Here is a 25,682-nt window from a genome sequence, read left to right as displayed (position 1 = left end):
ACAAAAGGGTTCCCTTTTCTCCACAGCCTCTCCAGCATTTACTGTTTGTAGACTTTTTAATGATGGCCATTCTGACCAGAGTGAGGTGATATCTCATTGTAGTTTTAATTTGCATTTCTCTAATAATGAGTGATACTGAGCATTTTTTCATGTTTGTTAACCATCTATGTCCTTCTTGGAGAAATGTCTGTTTAGGTCTTTTTCCCGCTTTTTGATTGGGTTGTTTGTTTTTCTGCTATTGAGTTGTCTGAGCTGCTTGTATATTTTGGAAATTACCTCCTTGTCAGTTGTTTCATTTGCTATTATTTTCTCCTATTCTGAGGGCTGTCTTTTCACCTTGGGTAGAGTTTCCTTTCCTGTACAAAAGGTTTTAAGCTTAATTAGGTCTCACCTGTTTACTTTTGTTTTTTATTTCCATTACTGTAGGAGGTGGGTCATAGAAGATCTTGCTTGGATTTATGTCATTGAGTGTTCTGCCTAAGTTTTCCTCTAAGAGTTGTACAGTTTCTAGTCTTACATTTAGGTCTTTAATCCATTTTGAGTTTATCTTTAAAGTGTATGGTGTTATGAAGTGTTCTCATTTCATTCTTTTACATGTAGCTGTCCAGTTTTCCCAGCACCACTTATTGAAGAGGCTGTCTTTGCCCACTGTATATTCTTGTCTCCTTTGTCAAAAATAAGGTACCCATAGGTGCATGGGTTTTTCTCTGGGCTCTCTGCCTTCTTCCATTTGTCTATATTTCTGTTTTTTATGCCAGTACCATACTGTCTTGATAACTATAGCTTAGTAGTATAGTTGGAAGTCAGGAAGGTCGTTTCCTCCAGCTCCATTCTTCTTTCTCAAGACTGCTTTGGCTATTCAGGGTCTTTTGTGTTTCCATATGAATTGTGAAATTTTTTTTCTAGTTCTGTGAAAAATCCCATTGGTAATTTGATAGGGATTACATTGAATCTGTAGATTGCATTTGGTAGTATAGTCATTTTCACAATATTGCTTCTTCCTATCCAGGAACATGGAATATCTCTCCATTTGTTTATGTCATCTTTGATTTCTTTTATCATTGTTTTATAATTTTCTTTATACAGTTCTTTTGTCTCCTTCAGTTTCTGTTCAGTTTAGTCACTCAGTTGTGTCCGACTCTTTGCAAATCGCAGCACACCAGGCCTCCCTGTCCATCACCAACTCCCAGAGTTCATTCAAACTCACGTCCATCGAGTCACTGATGCCATCCAGCCATCTCATCCTCTGTCGTCCCCTTCTCCTCCTGCCCTCAATCCCTCCCAGCATCAGAGTCTTTTCCAATGAGTCAACTCTTTGCATGAGGTGGCCAAAGTACTGGAGTTTCAGCTTTAGCATCATTCCTTCCAAAGAAATCCCAGAGCTGCTCTCCTTCAGAATGGACTGGTTGGATCTCCTTGCAGTCCAAGGGACTCTCAAGAGTCTTCTCCAACACCACAGTTCAAAAGCACCAATTCTTCAGCATTCGGGTTTCTTCACAGTCCAACTCTCACATCCATACATGACTACTGGAAAAACCATCACCTGACTAGACGGACCTTTGTTGGCAAAGTACTGTCTCTGCTTTTGAATATTCTGTCTGGGTTGGTCATAACTTTTCTTTCAAGGAGTAAGTGTCTTTTAATTTCATGGCTGCAGTCACCATCTGCAGTGATTTTGGAACCCCCCAAAATAAAGTCTGACACTGTTTCTCCTTTTTCCCCATCTATTTACCATGAAGTGATGGGATCAGATGCATGATCTTCGTTTTCTGAATGTTGAGCTTTAAGCCAACTTGTTCACTCTCCTCTTTCACTTTAATCAAAAGGCTTTTCAGTTCCTCTTCATTTTCTGCCATAAGGGTGGTGTCATCTGCATATCTGAGGTTATTGATATTTCTCCCAGCAATCTTGATTCCAACTTGTGCTTCTTCCAGCCCAGCATTTCTCATGATGTACTCTGCATATAAGTTAAATACGCAGAGTGACAATATACAGCCTTGATGTACTCCTTTTCCTATTTGGAACCAGTCTGTTTTTCCATGTCCAGTTCTAACTGTTGCTTCCTGAAATCAAGGAAAACAACAGAATGGGAAAGACTAGAGATCTCTTCAAGAAAATTAGAGATACCAAGGGAACATTTCATGCAAAGATGGGCTCGATAAAGGACAGAAATGGTATGGACCTAACAGAAGCAGAAGATATTAAGAAGAGGTGACAAGAATACACAGAAGAACTGTACAAAAAAGATCTTCACGACCAAGATAGTCATGATGGTGTGATCACTCACTTAAAGCCAGATACCCTGGAATGTGAAGTCAAGTGGGCCTTAGAAAGCATCACAAAGAACAAAGCTAGTGAAGGTGATGGAATTCCAGTTGAGCTCTTTCAAATCCTGAAAGACGATGCTGTGAAAGTGCTGCACTCAATATGCCAGCAAATTTGGAAAACAGCAGTGGCCACAGGACTGGAAAATGTCAGTTTTCATTCCAATCCCAAAGAAAGGCAATGCCAAAAATGTTCAAACTACCGCACAATTGCACTCATCTCACATGCTAGCAAAGGAATGCTCAAAATTCTCCAAGCCAGGCTTCAGCAATACATGAACCATGAACTTCCAGATGTTCAAGCTGGTTTTAGAAAAGGCAGAGGAACCAGAGATCAAATCGCCAACATCCGCTGGATCATCAAAAAAGAGAGTTCGAGAAAAACATCTATTTCTGCTTTATTGTCTATGCCAAAGCCTTTGTCTCCTTAGGTAGGCTTATTCATAGGTATTTTATTCTTTTTGTTGCAATGGTGAATGGGATTGATTCCTTAATTTCTCCTTCTGATTTTCATTGTTAGTATATAGGAATGCAAGTGATTTCTATGTATTGATTTTGTATCCCACGATTTGCAATTCACTTTTTAGCTCTAATAATTTTCTGGTAGTATCTTTATGGTTTTCTATACATTATCATGTCATCTGCAAACAATGAGAATTTTGCTTCTTTTTTTCTGATCTGGATTCCTTTTATTTTTTTTTCTTCTCTGATTGCCAAAGCTAGGACTTCCAAAACTATGTTGAGTATTAGTGGAGAGAGTAAACACCCCTGTCTTGTTCCTGATCTTAGAGGGAATGCTATCAGTTTTTCACCATTAAGAATAATGTTTGCTGTGGCTTATCATATATGGCCTTTACTATGTTGAGGTAGGTTCCTTCTATGACCATTTTTTAAGAATTTTTAACATAAATGGGTGCTGAATTTTGTCAAAGGCTTTTTCTGCATCTATAGATATTATCATATGGTTTTTATCTTTCAGTTTGTTAATATGGTGTATCACATTGATTGATTTACATATATTGAAGAACCCTTGCATCCTGGGAATAAACCCAACTTGATCATGGTGTGTGAGCTTTTCAATGTGTTGTTGAATTCTGTTTGCTAGAATTTTGTTGAAGATTTTTATATCTGTGTTCATCAGTGATATTGGCCTGTAGTTTTCTTTTTTTGTGTTGTCTTTGCTGGTTTTGGTATCAGGGTGATGGTGGCCTTGTAGAATGAGTTTGGAAGTGGTCTTTCCTCTGCAATTTTTTGAAAGAGTTTTAGGATGATAAGCATTAGCTCTTCTCTAAAGGTTTGATAGAATTCACCTCTGAAGCCATCTGGAGGCCAGGTTTCTTGATGTGAAATTCCAGTTATGTGATTCATACTGCTCCCAAAACTACAGTCTCATAACCTGAGGATAACCCACTTGGCAGTATGGAGGTAAAAGTATGCTGGACCCCTCGTGCTCATTTGCATAACCTTTTGTCCCTATCTTTTATTCCACCTATTGTTACAGTGACCAGTTCAGGACATTCCTTGATCATCTTTGGGGGGAATGTATTTCATTAAGACCAGCCACACCCTTTTCATGCAAGTACCTTAAGGAACATCTCAGCATCTACACATGTGCAACCAGATGATAGGGGATGTGGACGCTTAACGAATGAGTAATGGAAGCCAATGGGTGGGTAAACGGTCCCTATTTTGTCCCTGTATTATGTTTTATAAGATTCTTCAAAAAAGTCTTATGTGGTCAAGCATCACTTGCCACATAGTGGTGTCTAACTTGACAACATATTCCTGTTTTGTTTCTTTTTCCTGCCCTGGGGTCCTCTTTCTATACCATATTCCTGTTCCCTGAGATTATTTTGCAAATATACTATCTACATTTTTGCAGGCTGTGCTTGCCAAAGAAACCAGCTGAAGACAAAATACTGCTAAATTCAGTCAGAGAAATACTGATGACACCTTAATGACAGAAAGGCACAGAGGTAAATAGGCTCTCACTGAATTTAATGCTCCCACACAAACTCTGATTTGTAGTGAAATAAATATGTTGAAACTAATTAAAAGTGTCTCACATCATGGAATTTTTTGAAAGGTATTACTGTGAACTAATAACATCTGAAATGATGAACGGTATGGCAATTGAAAAATTAACAGCAATGAAGTGTGTTCATTAGAACTCATGGAAAAACTAACATGAAGAGATTTCAGAGTAGATAGGACATTATTTTATGTGAGTTTAAATTGTGTTCTATTTTAAATAAAATTTCAATTTTATATTATTCCAAATCTGAGAGATCTAGAATAAAAATCTTTAAAAAAGTATTATCTGGCTGAAGGTCAGTGGCTGTATCATAGTGATGTTTGCATCCTCACTTCATTTGGGGTCTGACACATAACAGACATTTAACAAAATGTGTATTGAATGGACAGAATTTTTAAACTGATACTCAGAGGTTATAGTGGATTAAATTGGGCTACCAAAAATGTATGTCCACATTCTAACCCCAGGGTACCTGTAAATGTGAACTTATTTTGAAAAATATGTGTAGTAATTAAGTGAAGGATCTCAAGATGAGATCCACCTGAATTAATAAAGTGGATCCTAGATCCAAGGGCAAATATCCCTACAGGAAGAGAAGAAGAAACCAACAGAAGGGAAGACCATGTGAAGTTGAAGGCAGAGGCTGGAGTTATGGAGCCACAAAGCAACAGAGAGGCAAGAAAAGGATTTATCTCTAGAGCCTCTGGAGGAAGTGTGACCTCCCAACAGCTTGGTTATAGACTTCTGGTCTCCAGACCTGTGAGAGAAAATTTTTTTGGTTTCAAGCCACTGTTGTTGCTGCTCAGTGACTAAGTCATGTCCGACTTTTTGGTACCCTATGGACTGCAGCACTCCAGGCTTCCCTGTCCTTCACTAACTTTCAGAGTTTGCACAAATTCATGTCCATTGAGTTGGTGATGCCATCTAACTATCTCTTCCTCTGCTGCCCCCTTCTCTTTTACCTTCAGTCTCTCCCAGCATCAGGATTTTTTCCAATGAGTCATCTCTTCACATCAGATAGCAGAAGTACTGGGGCTTCAGCTTCAGCATCAGTTGTTCCAATGAGTATTCAGGGTTGATTTCCTTTAGGATGAACTAGTTTGATCTCCTTACTCTCCAAGGGACAGTAAGGAGATCAAACTCAATAGTCTTCTCCAGCACCACAATTTGAAAGCATCAGTTCCTCATTGCTCAGCCTTTTTTATGGCCCAACTTTCACATCTATACATGACTACTGGAAAAACCACAACTTTGACTATTCAGACGTTTGTCGGCAAAGTGATGTCTCTTCTTTTTAATACACTATCTATCTAGGTTTGTCATCGGAGAAGGCAATGGCACCCCACTCCAGTACTCTTGCCTGGAAAATCCCATGGACAGAGGAGCCTGGAAACCTGCAGTCCATGGGGTCGCTGAGGGTCGGACACGACTGAATGACTTCACTTTCACTTTTCACTTTCATGCATCGGAGAAGGAAATGGCAACCCACTCTAGTGTTCTTGCCTGGAGGATCCTGGGGATGGGAGAGCCTGGTGGGCTGCTGTCTATGGGGTCGCACAGTCAGACACGACTGAAGTGACTTAGCAGCAGCAGCGGCAGGTTTGTCATAGTTTTTCTTCCAAGGAGCAAGCATCTTTTAATTTCATGGCTGAAGTCACCTTCTTCAGTGATTTTGGAGTCAAAGAAATTAAAATCTCTCACTGTTTCCATTTTTTCCCTTCTATTTAATGCTAAATGATAGGACTGGATGCCATGATCTTAGCTTTTTGAATGTTGAGTTTTAAGCCAGCTTTTACTCTCTTCTTTCATCCTCAGCAAGAGTCTCTTTAGCCTCTAAGTTTGTGGTAATTTGGTAATCAGGCCACGAAGTCTGAGGTAACTTGGTATGGCAGCCCTAGGAAACTAATACAGAGGTATTAAAATAAAATAAAACATGTGACAAAAGTTAATGGAACCTAAAAGGTGGCTCCAACCATAAAACCATTCCACAAATATTCACTGAGCATGTACTATGCGCCAGGCATTTTTCTAGAAAAACTCAATGGGCAAACTTGAGGGAAACCACTGTAGTCATGGCATATATGTTTCAGTAGTATTCTTCTTGATCAGAGGAGCCAATTTATTTAAAACTCCTTTACCCTTAACCAAAATGTTTTTGTGTCTGTACCTACACATCAGAGCAAATTATTAAACACAGCTAGTGGTAAAGACTTTACTCAGCGAACAGAGATTATATAACAGCTTGGGAAGAAATTGCTCTCCATGGAGAGTGCAAGCACTAGATTTTCAGATAGGAGATATTATTTTTTAACAATGATAACAGAAGGAACACATTCAACGTTTAATGACCTCTAGATTTCTGTTCAACTGAAAGGATAGATTTGGTTTGTCTACTCAGCTGCAGTAGAATGTTGACCTCCTGTGAACAAGGACAAGGGATTCTACTATAAAGATAAACAGTATTCCAGTTTGGGGAAAACAATCAACAAAATTTTTTCTAAATTTGTTTTTCAATGATGCTTATGAAAATATAATATTTCTTAAACTTTCAAGCCATTATCAACCAGGAGATCCAGTCAACAGCTAGAGGAATGAGCATGACAAACCAATACTGTGGGATAGGTTTAATTCCAAAGCCTGTGCGTGTCTAGTTGGATTTTATACTTGTGATTGAGATATACTACTGCCTTTCATACTGCATAAATTTAATTAAATTAAGGATTTCAATCAAAATAAATGTAAAAAACCAAGCATATAATTTTGGCTAAATTATTATCTATATGATTGGAATAAGACATTCCAAAAGTTCATCATATTCTGGGAAAAGCTCTTTGGTTTCCAAGTACCTAAATACTAGAACATTGATGAACAGGCAGAGCAAAGCTCTAAAATACTGGAAAGAAAATGCATGAGGTGAGATATCAAATCCTATAAAACTAATAATTCAGTGCTTACACATAAATCAGAAAATGTCTTTACATTTCAACACATCTGTATTGAACATAAATGTGTTTAACTTATATGAATTCAACTTGGCAAACACACACATCTTTCATTTAGCACTTTTCATTGACTTGGGGTAAGCCCACAGTCAGTGTGAGATGAGAGTCTTTGTTCCCTCAGCTTCCTGAGTCAATTTTTCATAAAACATGTTACCTGTTGCCAAGCCAACTATTGTCACCAGCCTTTATCCATGCCTTTAACTGTATTAAATTCTTTGAAGAGGATATAGACTGTCTTTAGGGGTAATTTGTTTTTTTTTTTTTTTAAGTAAATTGATACTGAAGGTTCTGTCTCATAAAGGATCTAACCTCAAAAAGAAAAAGGCAGAAAGAGAATGTGTTTGACATGATATTAAACAAAACCAAAAATATGAAAAATGATGGCTATAGCCGTAGCAAACAGCTTGATTGCAATCTTTTTTTTTTTTTTTTTTCTCATTTGCAGCATGTGAATTCTTAGTGGCAGCATGTGGGATCTAGTTCCCTGACCCGAGACAAACTCTGACCCCCTGCATTGGGAGCACAGAGACTTAGCCATGGGACTGTTGCAGGAAGGTGGACCCCTTCCAGGGCCTGAAACTGGGCTCCTGTCTAACATTCTGAAATGAATTGTCCGAGGAGACACATGTGCTGACAAAGCAAGAGATTTTATTAGGAAAGGGCCCCTGGGTGGAGAGCAGTAGGGTAAGGGAACCCAGGAGAACTGCTCTGCCGCGTGGCTTGCAGTCTCAGGTTTTATGGTGATGGGATTAGTTTCTGGGTGGTCTTTGGCCAATCATCCTAATTCAGAGTCTTTCCTGGTGGCTCACACATCGTTCAGCCAAGATGGATGCTAGTGAGAGGGATTCTGGGAAGTCGACGGACACGCGGTGTCTCCTTTCGATCTTTCCCAAACTCTTCCGGTTAGTGGTGGCTTATTAGTTCCGTGTTCCTTATCAGGATCTCCTGTCATAAAACAACTCATGCAAATGGTTACTATGGTGCCTGGCCAGGGTGGGCAGTTTCAATCAGTGTGCGTCCCCTAACAGGACCACCAGGGAAGTCCCTTGACTGCAATCTTATGTGAACCCAAGCCAGAATCACCTAGTTAAGTTACTTCTGGAGAAACACCGAAGAAATGAACAATTTTTTTGTTTTAAGCTACTAAATTTTGGGGTAATTTTTTTACCACAATAGATAACTAACAGGGTAAATATTTAGATTTGAAAAAAATATAGCCTTTGAATATTTTGAAATCAAGAGGCTTCCCTTAATATATATGCAAAAAGCAACTACAAAACAAAGTGAGAGATGCCATAATCGGGCAGGTCACTAGTAAGCCGAATAAGACTTGGGAGCAAAATTCCATTTCATTCCAGATCACTAGAGGACTACATATACTCCACTAGGTAACCAATTACCTTCTCCCAACAAACAACTGCCCTACTCTAAGTCCAAGGCAATAAAGGAAGAATTATGGCTTCTCTAGTGGTGCAGTGGATAAGAATCCACCTGCCAATGCAGGGGACACAGGTTCAGTGCCTGGTCCAGGAAGATTCCACATGCCATGGAGCAACTAAGTCCATGCACCAAACTACTGAGCTCACGCGCTGCAGCTACTGAAGCTTCTCTCCTAGAGCCTGTGCTCTGCAGCAAAGAGTAGCCCCCACTCGCCTCGACGAGAGGAAACTCACACGCAGCAGTGAAGACCCAGCACAGCCAAAAATAAATTAATAAAATTTTTAAAAAATAAAGGAAGAAATAGAGAGGGAGCTGGGAAGCACAAAGAAGGGCCAGTGACTTTTATCAATTATCTACTACGTCCTGTGTGCTTTATGTACATAACCTTAGGCAGTCTTCATAGTATTATATTAGAAAGGTTTAATTTTCTTTATCTTATGGATGGGCATCTGAGGCCCAGTAAGTGGTGGGGCTGAGTATATGGACTGCTGGGTCCAAAAGCTTCTTGTTGTTCTACTGCACCAGACTGCTCTTGTCCTTACCCCTCAAGTTCTAGTGATGCCCAGTGGAATATCAAGACATGCAAAGCCTTTCCTTTTGGAGTATTCACAGCATTTGCAAAAGTAATCAGTAAGACTATGTTGAAAGTCAGACTCCCTAGCCTGTAATAGACAGTGGCTTGAATCTTCTTACTAGTGCATTTCCATCAAACCCTTGTTACAGTTTTCTAGGAGTTGGGCCAATATTTCACGAAGGTGGAAGAATTAAGCAATGGGGAACCATGACCTAACCAATAGGTTGTCTTCTCAGTTCCTTAACTTTATAGACAAACAATTCTTTTCAATTTTATTAATCTTGCTGAAGTAATCCAGATAGAAATGTTCACTTACTGAAATCTTTGCCTGGAGAGTTATTGTCATGTTTGAATTTCTAAAAGCCTTTGAGTAATTAAGAATAAGCAAAAGATGCTTCCCTTTCAAGAGAAAAACATCGACAGCTGAAACTTCTTTGGGAACATAAACTTTAGCATCACTCTTATTGCTAATAATCTGTAATTCTATGAAATTAGACTTGTAAAAACTGAACTGAAAGGAAAATGGTTATTACCAAACGAGGAATGGTTAAATTGGCGCAGATAATTATATAGGCAGAATAGTGAGCCATCTACTTCTGCACCTTGAGAGGTGCTAGAAAAGATTATCCTACCAATGACTCCTTCATTGTCTTCTTAAAACACCGACAATTCCTATGATTAGAGTCATTATTTTGTGTTTCTTCAAGGGCTTAATTCTAAACTTGGATGGGTAAGGGTCACATGTTCAGAAAACAAAACAACAACAAAAAACACCAATCTAGGGACTTCAGGTATGAGCAAGTCTGTGTAAGTAAGCCTCTTTCTTCTTTAATTCTTCTTTAATTGTACGATATTTTCTAGAAGAATAAAAAACTTCCACTCCCTCACAGATTTCATCTTCTGTGAAAGTAGGAGACAATATGACCCACAGACTGTGAAATAAATAAGGCAACAGAGATGAGCAACAGCTGCAAGAAGGAAGAGAAGGAAGAAAGCGTTAGTAAAGGGACCCAGAGAAAAACAGATCTCAGAAAGCACCATAAGAACACACTATCAGAAGGTGATGCACTCATGTGAAAGGACAATGGACAATACAGAAATTCTACAACCTACAAAAGTTGGAGTTCAGATGGTAGTTAAATGTGCTGATTTTCTTATCTATAGTGACTCTGACTTAAATAACATCATTAAAAGCTGGACGACTGCCTCTATGATGTTTAGCTCCCCTGGTGGCTCAGACGGTAAAGGGTCTGTCTGCCTGCAAGGTGGGAGACCCAGGTTTGATCCCTGGGTGGAGAAGATCTCTGGACTTCCTTAGTGGCTCAGATGATAATGTGTCTGCCTACAATGCGGGAGACCCGGGTTCAATTCCTGGGTTGGGAAGATCTCCTGGAGAAGGAAATGGTAACCCACTCCAGTATTCTTGCCTGGAAAGTCCCATGGACTGAGAAGCCTGGTAGGCTACAGGCCATGGGGTCTCAAAGAGTCAGACACGACTGAATGACTTCACTTTCATCTTCAATCAAAGAATAGATGCACACATTTTTAACAGTGCAAAGATAACACTAAGAAAGGTAATATTATTGATATGAGTGGTAGAGGAGAGAAAGGGTTGTGGAAGAAAGAGAAAATGCTGTTTTTATTATTTCTCATAGCAGACGACTATTATGCTAAATGCATTCATTAATAAGAGTAGTCACCAGAACAGAACTACAGATCTTCCTAAAACTCAGAGCTACAGACAGAAAACAAACCAACAGACTATACAGAGAAAGTCTTTGCAATATATAAAAGCAGAAAATATGAAGACAGAATGATAGAACCAAGAACAAACATATGCCATCTCAGTATTTATAAATGGGTTTAACCGACATATTAAAATAAGAATTTCAGATTACATTGAATTAAAAATATGCAAATTCTATGTCACATAAGAGACACATCAAACAAAGTGATTCAGGATGCTTAGAATAGAAGAGTGGGCAAAATCTACTAAAAAAGGACACATGTTAAAAAAATGGAGAGATTAGTATCATGGTATCAGAAAATTATGACTCAGCCCCAAATTCAGTACTTTGTAGTTTTGAAGAATCCAAAAAACATACCAGTTATAAATATCTATGTATGAAATAACATAGCAACTACAATCACAGAGCAAAAATATAGATGATAAAAAGAGAAATAGAAGCATGTTGTAGTAAAGGACTTCAAATTACTCTGGAGTTTATAATAGCTTGAGTGGATAAAAAATATCAAAGGATAAATAAAGGTGTAAATAGCATAGTTTTAAAGTAGAACTGATTGATATGTATCAAGTCATACCCTGAAAATAGAGCACATGTATTTTTTCTCAACATTCCATGGAATACTCATAAAAATGACCATATTAAAAAAAAATAAAGACACAAAATCTTTCAATAAATTCCAAAAAGTAGAAATACTTGAGAAACCTTTAATAAGCAGTTTCTTCAAAATCTCGAAGTTGCATATTATTAATTATTCTCATTTAAACTGTAAAATATCAAATACACAGTGGTAGAGGAACATGCAACCTGACCAAATCATAAGTAGGGTGTTAGCTTGCATCCAAATGCAATTTTTTTGGGGGAGGAGGTGGTTATGTCACACTGCTGGCAGGATCTTAGTTCCCTGACCAGGAATTGAACCCGTGCCCCCCACAGTGCCAGTGTAGAGTCTTAACCACTGGGCCACCAGGGAAGACCCTCTAAGTATTTCCTTTTAAACAGTATCTACTATTAAAGTCAGATACACAACTAAACAAAAAAAATACATAATTGTACCATAATTTGAGAAGGTTTTGGGTTCTAGAAAACACATATTGTCGTTCAGTTCAGTTTAGTTCAGTCGCTCAGTCGTGTCCAACTCTTTGCGACCCCATGAGTTGCAGCACACCGGGCCTCCTTGTCCATCATCAACTCCCAGATTTCACTCAGACTCACGTCCATCAAGTCACTGATGCCATCCAGCCATCTCATCCTCTGTCATCCCCTTCTCCTCCTGCCCTCAATCCCTCCCAGCATCAGAGTCTTTTCCAATGAGTCAACTCTTCACATTAGGTGGCCAAAGTACTGGAGTTTCAATTTTAGCATCATTCCTTCCAAAGAAATCCCAGGGTTGATCTCCTTCAGAATGGACTGGTTGGATCTCCTTGCAGTCCAAGGGACTCTCAAGAGTCTTCTCCAACACCACAATTCAAAAGCATCAATCCTTCGGTGTTCAGCTTTCTTCACAGTCCAACTCTCACATCCATACATGACCACTGGAAAAACCATAGCCTTGACTAGATGGACCTTTGTTGGCAAAGTAATGTCTCTGCTTTTCAATATGCTATTTAGGTTGGTCATAACTTTTCTTCCAAGGAGTAAGCGTCTTTTAATTTCATGGCTGCAGTCACCATCTGCACGGATTTTGGAGGCCCCAAAAATAAAGTCTGACACTGTTTCCACTGTTTCCCCATCTATTTTCCTTGAAGTGATGGGACCAGATGCATAGTTAATTTATGTAGATAATCATGAAAATTTTGCTTCCACGCTTGCTTTCTTCTTTGTGGTTGTCTTGCTTGCTGCTGCTGCTCCTGCTAAGTCACTTCAGTAACAACCTCAGAATCTCCTGTACTGCTGAAACTGAAGAAAAGAGAGGGCCTATTCTTAAGAATTTCATTTCTAATGAGTGCTATTATGATTTACATATGCTTATTGGGGATAACTTGGAGAAGACAGATTTTTTAAAGGTATAAAATCAAAATTACCTACTGCCATTTATATAGCTGTAATTCCTGTATATAAATGGCTTCTATATACTTCAAGAAAAGAATTGGATTATAAAGTTGGGCACCCTTGTAATGTATATAGAATAGTTTTCTTTTCTTTCTTTTCAACAAAACATTTTTACAACACCAAAGAATTAAAATGTTTAATATTATATTCATATCATAGTGAATGACACTAGATATCTGTGGTTTTAAGACTTTGGAGTAAAATATTTTGAGGTTGATATTTTATAAAACCTACAGAGACTTGAACCATTTCAAAGGCTACACTGGAACTCACTGGCATCTTGTGCAAGTAAAGTTTTTATGCTGCATAGTTTAAACGATTCATTTTCTGATATTATCAAACATGATAAAGATTATCTCAAGGAGAAACATCATATGACTTTCCTTATATGTGGAATCTAAAAAGAAATGATACAAATGAACTTAGTTACAAAACAAAAAGAGATTCACAGACCTCGAAAATGAACTTATATGGTTGCCAGGGAGAAAGGATAGTTAGGAAATCTGGGAAGCTTGTGTACACACTCCTTTATTCAAAACAGATAACCAACAAAGACCTATTGTACAGCACATGGAACTCTGCTGCTAAGTCGCTTCAGTCGTGTCCGACTCTGTGTGACCTCATGGACGGCAGCCCACCAGGCCCCCGCATCCTTGGGATTCTCCAGGCAAGAACACCGGGGTGGGTTGCCATTTCCTTCTCCAGTGCATGAAAGTGAAAAGAGAAAGTGAAGTCGCTCAGTCGTGTCTGACTCTTCATGACCCCATGGACTGCAGCCTACCAGGCTCCTCTGTCCATGGGATTTTCCAGGCAAGAATACTGGAGTGGGGTGCCATCGCCTTCTCTGACATGGAACTCTATTCAGTGTTATGTGCCAGCCTGGGTGGGAGGAGGCTTTGGGGAAAGTGGGTATGTGTATCTGCATGGATGACTGCTTTCCTTGTTCATGTGAAACTACCACAACATTGTTAATTGGCTATACCCCAATACAAAATAAAAAGTTTAAAGTTTGAAAAAAAAATCAAACCAAAAAAGATTATGTTCAGAGCCAATTATAGATATTCTAATTGAAGAGTGCCTTTATCACTGTAGTGGAAACTATTTTAAGCACTTTGAAATTTTTGCAGGTCTTATTCTTGAAGTCAAAAATATATGAAAAGTCAAAAATATATGAAACAATTTTGCTAAACATTTCAATTTATGCATTCAATTATGAGAAGCTTCTTAAGCAACAATAAAGATTCTTTATTCTCTATTTTCTTTACAAATGTTTTATGTGACAACTTTTGTAAAAAATCTTATAGTAGGCTTAAAGAGTGTTAGCATATCGTATTTTAGTCTGTTGCCACTTAACTGAACAGAAATGAATTTAATAATAAAAGCATATAATTATGACAATAATCATCAACTATGCTTTCCTAATACTGTTTACTGTACCTGAAATGATTATTAAACTGTAAAATATTTGATTTTTAACAAAGAAATATTCAAAAGAGTTCAGTGAGTGAATGAATGTTTCTTGAGTTTTATTTTGGGTTCTCCTAAAAATCAGGTCCTGAGACAAGGATTTGAGAGTAATTTGGGAATTAATTTGGGTGTAAATTGGCAAGGTTTCAAGATTATTTAGGAGGTGAAGGAAATACACACTGGCGATCTTCTAACATGGGGGAAAAAGTCAGTGATGTGTCTCACTGAGTCAGTTACCATTATGGAGGACTGGAGCTTAATTTTGCTGGGGAACTTCTGTAAGCTAGGGTTATCCTAACTGAGGGTCAAAGGAGCTGGGACATTTATACACTGACTGGCAAAGGGGGCTCCAGAGGACAGTGAAAGCCCTCGGGAAAGAAATGCAGAGACTGGCTGTTGAAAGCTGGGCCAGTGTGCACCCAGACACTAAGAGGAGTAGGGGGCTGTGGGCGAGACAGCAGCAGCATCCGATCTTTGGTGTGCAGAAGCACAGTATCAATAATTGAGGGAAGCTAGAAATTAAAATGGAGAAGGAAATGGCAACCCACTCCGGTATTCTTGTCTGGGAAATCCCACGGACAGAGAAGTCTGGTGGGCTATAGTCCATGGGAAGAGTCAGAGGCAACTTAGTGACTAAATAACAACAAAACAAAATCAAAATGCATAAGTTTTTCTGAGCACACAAGTTGGATTGAGCACATGTATAAAATCAGAGACTTTTTCAAAGCGTCCTCTCTTTTCTATTTTCTTTGTCCTTGCCCTACAGACTTTCCCAAATGGAGGCCCCTCTGCCAGTTGGTGGATAAACATCCCAGTCATTTCCACTAGACCAGGCTGTGTAGTTCTTCAAAACTCAATCTTCACTTGACTGTGCCTAGAGTCCCTTGTCAGAATAGCTTTCACAATCCTTTTTGATTCAGAGACCCCTGGATGTAGTATTAAGATTGGCTTCAGTTCAGTTCAGTTCACTCACTCAGTCGTGTCCGACTCTTTGCGACCCCGTGGACTGCAGCACGCCAGGCTTCCCTGTCCATCACCAACACCCAGAGCTTGCTCAAACTCATGTCCATTGAGTTGGTGATGCCATCCAACCATCTCATCCTCTGTTGTCCCCGTCTTCTCCTGCCTTCAATCTTTCCCAGCATCGGGGTCATTCCCAATGAGTCAGTTCTTCGCATCAGATGGCCAAAGTATTGGAATTTCAGCATCAGCATCAGTCCTTCCAATGAATATTCAGGACTGATTTCCTTCAGGATTGACCGATTGGATCTCCTTGTAATCCAAGGGACTCTCAAAAGTCTTTTCCAATACCACAGTTCAAAAGCATCAATTCTTTAGTGCTCAGCTTTCTTTATAGTCCAAATCTAACATCCACACATGACTACTGGAAAAACCATAGCTTTGACTATATGTACCTTTTTTGGCAAAGTAATGTCTCTGCTTTTTAATATGCTGTAAGGGTTGGTCAAGACTGGTTTGGTTCTCCTGAATCTTTCTTTGTAATTTGTCTTATTTATTTGCTTGTCCTTGCTGTTTTTAAAGAGATTTGCATTAATTTTGTGATGTGCTGGTGGATGCCTAGAGGAACTTAATTAAAAATCAACGGTGAACAATTTGGTACTGTGGAGAATGTAATATGGGGTATAAAGTGAAGAATATTTAGCACACAAATATTGAGGACACTTGGCAATTGCCATGAACTCATCAATGAAGGTTGTTTCTCTACTCTGAGCCAGAGTTAAGCCTCAGAGCTGGCTGATTCTGGGGCGCTATGAGAGAGAGAATGGGATGACCGAGATAACTTGAGGATAAGCCAAGGGGCTCACAGTCATGGTTAACTACCAGTCAGCACTACCAGTTCATAAACTGCTAGGGCTGGCTGAAATTCAGCCCTGCGGATAACCTAGGTAAAAATTTTGTCAATATTTACTTCTTAGAATTGAGTTTAAGATGGCGTTTTGCCTACACCTGTTTGCAGATGGGACCAGGGAGTGTACAGAATCTCACCAGCGTCTGTAATTCACACTGGTTGTGGTCTAGTGACAGTAGGCCTCTAAAGAAACAACATGGACTGGATTAATCTAGACGGATGTCTGAAAACCTTTGCTCCAATACCATTTCCCAAAATACTACCGTTGTGTAAGTTTATTTATCTCCTTCTGTATACACGGTTACCAAGGCAAGATTACCTGCTACTTTTCCTTTTAAGTGCTATCTCCAGATGCCTGAAGGAAAATACCGGAATGTGGATGAGTGGAATACCAAAATCTGGGCTGGTTTTTCTTTTCTTTCTTTTTTTTTAATACTCAAATCTCTTTTACTGGGTGGATGGGGAGAGGGGTCGCTCTTATCGCACAGCCTGTTCATTGGCACTGCCTCCTGGGTCCTGTGGCTCCGTCATACCTGGTAGCTCAGGTGGACTGGAGAAGGGCTTAGTGGGTGCACAGGGCCTCAGAAAACCTGCCCAGAAGGCTAGCCCCACTGTGGCTAGGACCCGGGACTACGCTGTCTGCCTGGTGAAGCCACACTCGCCCAATGCCCTGCCATCGTCCAGAAGCTGGGGCTCCTTGTACAGCTGTTCTGGTCCGGCGGCCGCTCCAGGATGCCTTCGGTGATGCGCTTCAGCTTGAACACTGCACTCGACACTTGAGCATCCATAAGATAGCTTCACGGCACGCAGCCGAAAGACCGGAGTTGCACCCGGGAGGCGGTCTTTTCCAGTTCACGTGCCTGCGTGGCCTTGCTCTGCTGGGTTCCCGAGTCCCTGCAGCCGGTGCACCGGCGCCCGGCCTGCCCCACTTCTCTGCTTCTCTGATGTTACCTTTACTTCCATACATGAAAGGGAAGCAGAATTAAAGTAGCTGTTGCTGCTGCTGCCGCTAAGTCCCTTCAGTCATGTCCTACTCTGTGCGACCCCATAAGACGGCAGCTTACCGGGCTCCCCCTTCCCTGGGATCCTCCAGGCAAGAACACTGGAGTGGGTTGCCATTTCCTTCTCCAATGCATGAAAGTGAAAAGTGAACGTGAAGTCATTTAGTCGTGTCTGACTCTTCCTGACCCCATGGACTGCACCCTTCCAGGCTCCTCCGCCCATGGAATTTTCCAGGCAAGAGTACTGGAGTGGGGTGCCATTGCCTTCTCCAAAAGTAGCTGTTAAGTGTATGCTAAAGCCATTCATTAAATGTATTTTTTCCCCAAAAAGCAAGCCTTAGGGGAATTTGAAAATTCCAACTCCAGTTCCCCATTCAGCTCACAGCAATGACTGTACCTACTTTCAGGAGAGGCTGAACCTTTGAAGGACAGCCGAGTTCATGCCAATCAGCAGGCAGTGGCAAAATGAAATGGATTTTCTTTCACATTAGACTAGATGGTGTAGTACCAAGCTGCAAAATATGCTGTTTCATTTTGGATCATGTTTTTCTTTTTTCCTACTCTTTGATTTGACTTGAAAGTCAAACTGAATGTCAGAGATAAAAATGTCATGCAGATCATAACTCAGTTATGCTGGGTTCATTGGAGATGGACACAGCTGAGACTCTTGACAAGGTACAGAGAGGTCAGTTCAGCTACGCTGTTCCCCAGCCATCCCCTGCTATTCCTCACTCCGGAAGAGTAGTTCACTTTATTATGTCTAGTTCAATCTCAGGTAAAAGGTTCAGCTGGGCTCCTAGAAGCTTCAAGACAGTCAATTTATGAAAGTATCAAAAGATAATATTTTTTAAAAATCCTCATAAATATTAAAAATGGGCACATGGCAGAGATTTTATTTAATTCATTAATTAGTGAGAGAACCACTAGGATGTTACCACCAGTTCAAAGGAGACTCCAAAAAAATACCCATATGTAGGCTATCAGGAGCATTGCAATGGATTTAGTTTTGCTTCGTTGGTGCCAAAATCACTTCTTCCGCAGAGAGGGAGGAAAATTAATAGAACCTCCTCCAAATGCATTTGCATATCTGTGGACAAGAATCATTTGTATCTCTTTCAGTTGTCTATAACTCAAAGATCTGTAGAGAACATTAATACAATGACAGGTGTAAAGGCCCTGCAGAGTCATAACTTGGAGACCAACATTGCTAGTTTTCCACTGAAAACATCCAAAAATGTTTTGGCTGTATTTCAGTCTTTCATAACTTCTTCCTACAGAGGAAAACTTGACTAACATCATGTCTGTCTCTCTAAGTTTCTATAAAACAGAAAAGGCAACCATGCTCTCCTCCTGTCTGTTTGCCAGAAACAATCAAAACAGGACAACAGACTGACTGAGCAGCAGGTACTTGGGAGCTGGAGAAATCAAAGGGAAGGAGAATAAGCTTTAAAATATCCTTTGCTTAATCATTGTCTTTATAGCATATTGCTTTGTGTTTCACGGTGTGGAAAATTTTAAGAGAAACACTACATGAATGAAATGTCCTTCAAGCTACACTCTTGCTTTCACAGCTTTCAACATTTTAGAACATCAGGAAAAGCACTGTGAATCCTTGAACCTTGAATCAAATGCTTTGGAGAATAATGCAAAAGTCTTATGACAATTTTCTTGAGAAGTTAAGAGACACCACAGTTCATTCTGTCCAGCAAGCCTTCCTGAGTACTTTCTTATACCTCTTCCCCTAACCCCCAAATTCCACCTCTAATGGCTGTTTCTGAATATCTTCTCTCCCACTTGTGTTCCAAAAGTCTTCAGTTGTGCAAACTCTTCTCATTATTTCTTTTTTTATAGAGAGAAAATAACTTCATCTTCTCATCTTCAATTTTTCTGTTTCTTTTATGCCTCTCAGCACAATGTCCTGCCAAACAAAACCAAGCAAATCCTATATCCTCTGAAGTGAATGAAGAGGGATACCACAAAAACTTGTAATTTGATATGTTCTTTCTTGTCACACTTTATTTCAATTTAAAGATTAAATCTCTTTGCTATACATCTGGGAATATAAATAGCTGCCACATATCATGCTTTTAAGTATGTGCACCATACTAGATAACAATTTTTATAAAAATGGTAACTTTTCTGAAAAAGGATTCTTGAGCTTTTTCTAAATGTTAACTGGATTTCTCTCGACAGTCTCAAAACTCAGGCAGGCAGATGGACTGTATTTGTTTTCTAGGGCTACTGTTACAGGGTACCCCAGATTGGATGGCTTATACAACAAAAATTTATTCTCTCCTAATTCTGGAGGCTAGAAGTCCAAGATCAAGGTGTTTCCCGGGTTGGTTTCCTCTGAGGCCCCCTCCTTGACTTGTAGGTGTCTATCATCTCCCCGTGTCTTCACATGGCCGTCCCTCTGTGTCCCAATCTCCTCTGCATGTAAGGACACCACTCACATTGTGGATTAGGGCCTACCCTAATGCTCTTGTTTTAACTTAACTCTCTCTTTAAAGACCCCATCTCCAAACACAGTCACATTTTGAGGTAAGAAAGCTAAATTTCAATATATGAATTTTGGAAGGCCATAATTCATCCCTTAACAAGGATTGCTCTTTCTATTTCAGTAGAAGACAAATGCCAGGTGTTCAGGGACTAAGTGACCTCTGAGCAATCTAAAGAACACAGATAGACCTCTAATTGATAATCTGTACTAAGGATTTCTTTAAGTCATTCTTAGGAGAAGACTTTAAAATTTCAGAGTTGGCATTAGAGAAAAAGAAAGCAAGGCTCTTTTCTTTGTCTTTAATTTAAAGATATAAATGATAGATATACACCAAACTTACAAATATGCTTCAAGGTATTTAAGTTAGCTATTTCCATAGCTGGTCTAAATATTCATACAACGGTATTATAGGTATTTTGTGTGTGTGCTTTGACAATTGTATTGAGATATAATTTACATACTATAAAGTTCACCAGTCTAAAGTGTATAATTATCATGAGTACAATTATGTAGAAAATGATTCTGCACTCTATGTTGATTAATTACAATCTCTATGATATATCTGCAAGATTGACATCATTGGCATTTTTAAATGAGGACATGAAGTTTAGAAATGGAAATAATTTTCTCAGATTCTCCCAGCTAATAAGTAGAAGAGTTAGTCATTCGAACCCAGGTTTATGTGGGTCTAAAACCTAGGCCTTCTATACCATACCACTCAGCTTGCTCTTCCCCACTTTACCATAGGTAATGTTTTCTCATTGTATGGAAATCAAAGAGAACAGCTAAATAAAAAGAAAATAAGAATCATCAGTAATCCTTACCCAGAGTTCACCATCTATAATCATTTTGATATGTATTCTTACAGTTGTTTTTCCATTCATGTGTTTCAAGCACATATGACTTCATATAAACAAACTCATTATGTCTTTATTTTCTTCAAATAAAATTAAGTGTATCTCTGATTTTCAACCTACAAGGTCGTCCAGAGATCCTTGTTAGTATGGAGGCTCCTGACTTTCCTTGAAGTCAAAGAGAAAACTGAGAGACTTAATCACTACTTGCAGAGTTGGGGAAGGCCTTTGCCCTTCTACCCACCATGGTATCCTTCATTGTTGTCTGTTGTCCAGCAGTTCAGGAGGACAGGAGCTGTACTATTTCAGAGCCTGGAAGAGCACAGAGAGCTCTGCTCCAATGGGAGGTTCATTACCCTTGGAAGCTTCCTTCTGAGGTCTTGCTGCCACCAAAGGGTAGGTGGCTCAGTGATAAAGAATCGGTCTACCAATGCAGGAGACAAGGGTTTGATCCCTCTTTTGGAAAAATCCCCTGGAGAAGAAAATGGCAACCCACTCCAGTATTCTTACCTGGGAAATCCCACAGTCAGAGAGGCCTGGCAGTCCACGGGGTCACACAGAGGAGAACACAACTTGGTGACCAAACAACAGTGACAACACACAGTCTATGAAGCATGGGGCCTGAGTCCTCCAAGCTCTCTGTGCACCCTACTCCCCTTTAAGGATTTTCCCTTATCTGCCTGTCACTCTTTCTCCAGCAATTCCTTCTTCCATTGTATAATCCCATTTACGCAAGTTTAGAGAAAACAGGATCTAGGAAAGGAAATATTTACAGTTTACAACTCCCTTTAGAAAAAGGAGAGAATAAAGGATTTGGCTATTGAAAAAAATTTGTTATGATTATTATTTACAAAATCAGGATCATATTCTACCTGCTGTTTTTATCCAGTACGACAATCTTTATAGTTTTTAATTGGATTTTTTTACTATTGAGCTTGAACAGATCCTTGTATATGTGGGATACTAGTCCTTTATTAGATATGTGTTTTGCAATTGTTTTCTTCTATTTTGTCTTTTATTTCTTAAGTGTCTTTTGTAGAACAGGAGTTTTAAATTTTAATAGAATTCAACATATCAGCTTTGGTCTTGCAGATAAAAACTCAGTCTCTCAACCCAAGGTCATAGAGATTTTCTCCATTTTCTTCTACAAGTTTCATAGTTTTTCACTTTACATTTAAGTCTATCATCCACTTTGAGTAAAATTTTGTTAAAGTGTTAGCTCTGTATCTAGTTTCTAGTGTCACTTATTGAAAATACTGTTCTCTCTCCATTGAATGGCCTCTGGGCCCTTGTCACAGATCAGTTAGACTTTGTGTGATAGGTATTTGGCTGCACTCTGTGGGTCTATTTCTGGGCTCTTTATTTTGCTTCTTTGATCTATGTATCTATTTTTTTTCACTGGTACCATGCTGTCTTGATTATGGCAGCTATCTAGTAAGTCTTGAAATTGAGCAGTTTAAGTCTCTGTTCTTTTTCAATATGGCGTTGGTTATTCTAGGTCTTTTCCTTTTTGATATACATGTTAGAATCATTTGATATTTGCAAAACAGTTGCTAGGATTTTGATTGGGTTTACATTACATCTTCAGATGAATTTGGGAAGAACTGACATCTCTGGCCAGGACTGTCACTAATGACTCATGGGAGTTGGTTGATGAATGCCCAAGTTTTCCCACAACTCAAGCATGACATCCCTGTGCATTTTCCACAGAGCTTCCTAGAGCTCTCCAACAGGTTCAAGCACTGGTTTCCCACAGTGAATACTCAAGTGAGTAGCTATTCCCTTCTCCAGGGGATCTTCCCGACTCAGGGATTGAACCCAGATCTCCTGCATTGAAGGCAGATTCTTTACCATCTGAACCACCAAGAAAGCTCCCAACTTCTCCTGAAAACATCCTTTATTAAATATCTTCTCTTCCCTGATCACTCCCCCACTCCCCTACTAGTGTTTCCAGTGATCACCTCCAAAATAAGATACTTTTCCTCAAAATCTCTTCTTGGTGTTTGTTTCTGAGGGATACAAACTATGACAGCCCTGTGGTAACACCTGTACACTAAAAGGCAGGTTCAGGTAAGCCAACTCCCTTTCCTACATGTATCTCGTTTCCAAAGCAGCATCAGACCTAATCAGTTTAGATAGAAATCACAGAGTCAGATGACTTAATGCCTACCCCGGATGCTCAAATTTATTCTTTAAGAGATAGAAAACAAGTGCCCTCTCTTCTCTCTCCAGCAAGAAAAAGAGGATTAAGATGAAACACATTTAATTTCAACAAGCACGCATGTGTGAGAAAATCTACCTCAAAATAGCTAAAACGGTAAAATATATGTAGCTATTTTAAAGCTAGAAGATTTGTATTTGCCTCAGGCAGCTTTTAGCTCCTAGGATTTTATGGCTCACTAGCTTCAGGTTAAAAAATTAGAATTTCAAAGTATGTTGTAGTTTTAGTCTCTGCCCATTTTTTATAGTTTTGTAGTATAAGGGTTTGGGGGAGGTGGGATATAGACGGAGGGATAAAGTTAGGGAGTGAGGAATGAAATGTACCAAGGAAGCTGGTCCAACTATCTGTCTTGATTTTTAACAGCCTTCAAAGCAAGTCATGCATGCTGAGCACTGCAGAAACACCAGATGCTTGTTGGGGGAAAAAGTCTTCTGGGAATGCACTCCTTGAGGGGAGAAAATGGCTTCATAAAGAATGATGCAAACACTGTACATTACCCTGCCAGCAACTTCTCTCTTTATTTGCAATTGTAGAATGAAATCTCCCCAACACCAAAGCCTCAGTCAGCTGCAAAAACAATGTGTTGTAATATGATATTTATTTTTGCTGAAATGGAGCCACAGCCCTGCTATTTCAGATTCTGCAGCCTTGCAAAAGCATCCAGAGAGCCTTTGCTGACCTTGGGAAAGGGCAGAGGCTAATGAAACATCCTCGCTTTTGCAATTTAATTTTTCTTCAAGAACACAAACCAGAGCTAGACGATTTTCCAGCCAGCTTTTGAAGTGAAAAACAAACATGAATTAATTAAGATTATCAGAAACCCTTTACAAAATGCAATATCAGCCCTTTATTATGATTTAATATCAGCCAATATTTGCTTCACTTTCCCTGGGAGGAATCGGATTGGAGCTGCTGATCATGGAAGAAGTCATACTTTGTTGTCTCAATGCACATTCAAGCAATTTAAATCTAGTCTCCCAGAGACCTGACATCATAAAAGGAAATTATGTTCAAGTCTTCTAATCTAAGGAAACATTACCTCAACACTGTTCAACTCAGCCACTATCATGATTTTCTCTTTCCCCGAAGCACCAAACTTTATGGCAGAGATGTTATGGCTTCACCACCTAATACTTCCTTAATTCTCCAATCTACTGCCACAGAACACTTGAATTATGTTGTTCTTTGGAAGGTCATCAAGGACCTCACCCTCTCCGATCCAGTAAGCAATTTTCAGCCCCGAGGGCTGCACCACTGGACTCTGCTTGCCTGCTCCTCCTTTCGTACTGAAGCCTGTTTCCTTGCCTGTGGTGGGTACGATGCTTCTTTCTTCTGGGCATCCTCCCAGGTCTCCCCCGTGGTCATTCTCCAGAGGCTCTTTTTCCAGCCTCCTGTTCTTTATATTCCATAAGTATGCTTTCTCATATTTTTTAGCCATCACCTCCCTGATGGCTGGAACTTCAGCCGCAATCTTGAATGTTGAGATCCCTTGAGGATGGAGTCCCCCACTGTAGGGTGCTGAAGAGCACGTTAGAAGAAACTTGACTCCCTGATGACTGTTGACTGTGACATATTTGTTCAGCCTTGCACGTCCTGATTTCTTCTACATACTAAAATACACTCTATGTGTTTAAGCCATTGTGAGCTCAGATTTTCTGTATATGCCACAGAATCTAATTTAGGTAATAAAAAATGGGTATAATAATGCTTCTCACGAAGTCAGTGTAAGGTTGACTTGGTATAATATAGGTCATGTGCCTATATTATAGGTCATGTGCTTAGCCAGGCAGAGCCCTATGCAGCTGAAACATTGTAAATATTATAAACTCTGTGCCTGCACTCCCAGTTTCATAATGACCATACCACAGAGCCTTAAGCACATTCAGAAAAATCCCTACCAAACCCAACTCTTCTTCCTGATTACTTTATTCTTTTGTTTATGCCATTACTAATCTCTTGCTGTAAATCAAGGTTTTGATCCTCCTTATTCTTTCCCTCCTAATGTAGAATTAATTGCTCAATCTTATTGATCTAGTCCTTCAAATTTTCTCCAATTAATTTTCTCATTTTTCTATTTCTGCTGAAAACTCCCTAGTTGAAGCTTTTTACTGTCACCTACCCAAACCATTGCAATTGTCAATTCAATTGTTTCTCTACTTCTTGCATACCTTCCTACACCAAGTTATCTTGTGGAAACCCTAGAGGAATCTTCCAAAAACACCTCTCTAATCCTGTTACTCTTCTGATTAAAAACCGGAGTGGCTTGTCATTGCACACCGAGTTAGACAGCTCATTCCTCAGCCTGGTGCTTGAGACCCCAACCTGTCTGCTGTTCTTATTCCCCATCTCCCTCCACGTTCATCAATCTAGACTCTCTGATTTGCCTTCTGCTTGCTTAATTCTGTTTCTTCACTTCACTTCACCCACCCAGAATGTCCTCTTCCACTGCACTCCCTACATTTCAATATCTTAGCAAGCTTTTAAAGCTTTATAGAAACAGTCTGTCCTGGAAGTCCTCCTTCCAAAGCAGATGTGATTTTTCCTTTACTCAAAGCACTTTGTATCTCTCTTACAGTGCGGTGGCTCTATTGCTTTAG

The sequence above is a fragment of the Capricornis sumatraensis genome, chromosome 15 (assembly GCF_032405125.1).
Source record: "Capricornis sumatraensis isolate serow.1 chromosome 15, serow.2, whole genome shotgun sequence".
Taxonomy (NCBI): Eukaryota; Metazoa; Chordata; class Mammalia; order Artiodactyla; family Bovidae; genus Capricornis; species Capricornis sumatraensis.
Note: the sequence above shows the minus strand (reverse complement) of the source record.